This window comes from Cynocephalus volans, chromosome 3 (genome assembly GCF_027409185.1).
Source record: "Cynocephalus volans isolate mCynVol1 chromosome 3, mCynVol1.pri, whole genome shotgun sequence".
In the NCBI taxonomy this organism is placed as follows: domain Eukaryota; kingdom Metazoa; phylum Chordata; class Mammalia; order Dermoptera; family Cynocephalidae; genus Cynocephalus; species Cynocephalus volans.
This window is the reverse complement of record NC_084462.1, coordinates 124,628,917-124,632,201: the sequence shown is the minus strand read 5'-3', so window position 1 is coordinate 124,632,201 and position 3,285 is coordinate 124,628,917. Positions and strand designations below refer to the sequence as shown.

The 3,285-nt window shown below is 37.7% G+C and overlaps 1 non-coding gene across 1 annotated transcript; it reads right to left on the bottom strand.

The window, feature by feature from the left end:
• Positions 1-513: 513 nt before the first annotated feature.
• Positions 514-642, bottom strand: LOC134374418 (small nucleolar RNA SNORA25). Its single transcript, XR_010023266.1, has one exon. It is a non-coding gene; the product is annotated as a small nucleolar RNA SNORA25 (small nucleolar RNA).
• Positions 643-3,285: the final 2,643 nt, after the last annotated feature.

Below are 3,285 nucleotides of genomic sequence, written 5' to 3'. Positions count from 1 at the left end.
TAATGTGGTTGTACTAAATAGGTTCATCTATTTATTTTCAAGGCAGACATCCAAAGTTTGATTCTCAGAAAAATATACTTCGAAAGATACTTGGGAGGAGAATGGGGTGTTAGTTAATTAGTTTACAGGTACAGAGTTTCATCTGGGGAAGATAAAAAAAATTCTGGAGATGGAAGGTGGTAATGGTTGCACAATAATGTGAATATATTTAGTGCCACAGAACTATACACTTAAAATGGTTAAAGTGGCAAATTTTACATTATGTATATTTTATTACAATTTTTAAAAAGTCTAATCCTTGTTGATAGCATGCACCCTTGATAAGATGTGAAGAGAATGGCAAAAAAATAAAACAAGTTGGAAGGCCTGGAGGAAAGAATTAATAATTTATAGATTTTGATCCCCAAGGTTAATAAATAAAATTTACATAATATTTTTAAAGCTTTGAAACATTTATTTACTTTTCAACATCCCCAGTCATGGATTATGATGTTATGATTATGACTGGCTAAGATTTATATCTCTTCAGGAAAACACAGCACTGTCGATTGACTATGGCATCCTATAGAAAACTTCAGTCTTTGGTCATAGCATTAAGAGCTCTTGGATTCACAGTCCCACAAGCCCTTTCTAAAATGATCTATGCAATTTTTTCACTTTAATTCTCCAGTTTTTTTCTCCAAATTAATCCTATCATTTTTTATATTTTCTTCTTAATGTATTTCTGTTACATTATTGCAAATGTGTATATACTTCAATTATGCCATAAACTTTCCTATAATATCATTCCTGGAATTGAAGCATTCACGACATTTTCCCTAAGATTGTTACTAGCACACTTCTTACATCCTAATAAATCAATAATTTTCTACATTATGTTTATCTCTATTATCATAAAGAAGCTTAGGCATTTCTTAATCTCTGAAACCACAGATTTTCAAACCACAGATTTAAGTAAATATAAAAAGTAAAGTTGGGTAATTGTACAAATTCCATTTCTCTAGCAAGCATTTTTCACTATTTCTACTTATTTTATGTATTTTAATTATATAATACACTTGTTTTTATACTTAAGACTAAACAGAAAAAGTTTTATAAATTTTGATATTAGTACACTTAAAGTTCTAATTTTGTTTGCAAATTGAGCACAAATAGTATGTTAAATAGAAACGTTATTTCTGAGTTGAGAGACTATTATTTTTGTTATCAATTTTTTCATGAACTTACTAAATTTGGTAATAAATGTATTTTGAATTTTTTTCTTATGTGATATATTGAGAGTTAAAATCTATTAAATATTAGTATTTTTTTAGTTTTTTGAAATTGCAGTTCTTTTTACTAATTTAAAGTCTGAGATAAAATATTATTTGCTTTTATGTTTTCAGAGTATTTATCTAATGCATTCCATTTATTTCAGGTGCAACACTCATGTGGTAATTAGATGGCTGATGAAAGAATGTGCTTGTTAGAAAAAAATAGGTAACATGTTGAAGCACATACCACTGAGTTTAAGCACTCACACATTAATACGAAACAGAACTAGCATGAGCCTTTTCTTTTTATTTTTTACACCGAGGGCTAGCTGATGCTAGTTATCTTGGCTGGCAGAGAAACAGTTCACTCAGACAAGAGTACATACAGTAAAAAGAAGCAGACGTTAACAAGAACATTCATTAAAGGCTATAAAGGACCCCATTTTACCCTTGGAGCAAATTCTAAATTTCTTTTTCACACGATATAAATTTAAAGTAACAAGAAATCCTACAGTCACCCATTGAATCCTGAGCATAAGTAACATTGTACAATTGGAAAAAGATGGCCAAGAGACCTTTTAATCATCTCTGTGATTGCTGCATTTGCATGCCTTTCTCCCATCAGAGATGTGACACTTACTTAGTTAACATTGTAGCAATCCCTACATGGGGCTTGCTATTCCTGAGCAATGAAAAGAGTCATTTACCTCTTCTCTCAGAGGAGAGATCTAGTCTTAGTCACTCTGCAGGTAGTTGACATTTGCTGAACAAACATTAAAGGGCAAGATTTCAAATTCTTCATTCACAGACTCTGAAGTTTTATTCTGTATGTTGGCCACAATCAACTTCTAATATTGTTCTGTATTTGAAATATTCAGAGGCCTTCATCACTTACCAATGAATATGTTAGAATCTCTCAAACATCCAAAAAAAAACCCATTAAGTAAAATATTTCTTTTTATTTAATTTTTCTGAAGAGAAATGGTATCATTTCTATGTATAAGTTAGGTGAATTCAATGGCCACTTCCTTGAAAATTTTGTCCCAGAGTTGAAAGCACAAGGCATGTGGTGAGAAGGGGAATTTCCAGGAAGATGGGGACTAGGGGTTCTCAGGGCATATACCATCACAGAAGAAGATCGAAACAGGCCCACTGCCACTGCTGCTGCAGTTGCCAGAGCCATCATCTGGTCACAGAACCATCAGCCATCACAGAGCAGCTCCCCACAGAGCAGCAGTCCTGTGGGTGGTTCATCACTGCAGCCGTGGACTCCCCAGGCAGCTGCAACCATTGCCACCACTGCCACTGCTGCGAGCTAACCCACTGCTACCAAGGACACTGCAGATGTGAGGGAGGCATTTGTAGCCACCTGTGCCACTGTCGCCTCCATGAGGTAACCTCACTGTTGCCAAAGATACTACCATATGTAGTATCTGGTAGTATACACCCTTGCCAAGATGCAAGGGCAATAGTTGCAGTTACTGATGCCAGTGCCACCTCCACATGGTAATGCTGCTGTTGCTGTGGACAGCACAGATGTGAGGGAGGCAGCTGCTGCTGCCATCCCCCCGAGGTAACTCCACTGCCTCTAAGGACACTGCAAACGTCAGGAAGGCAGTTGCAGCCTCTGATGGTGCTGCAACCACTGTGAGGTAACCCCACTGCTGCTGCAGTCACCATAGCTATGCAGGCCACCACAGTGGACACTGCACCCAAGCAGAACGCTGCTGCAACTGCCACTGCTGCAGTCACTGCCACCACCAGCACCACTAGGCAGCCACCATAATCATGTGAGCAGCCTACCACTGCTGGAGCCACCACAGCCACATGGACAGCCTGCCAAAGCCACTCCCACAGCCACCACTGCCACAAGGGCAGCCTGCTACCACATCACCATCCACCAAAACCACTGCTACTGTGTAAGCTAACTGCTGACCACTCAACTGCATTGACAAAAGGAGGGTCACTGGTGGAGTCCAGAGAAGGAGAGTAATAGAAAATAGAAGAAGCAACTCTTCTATTACTTCAGATG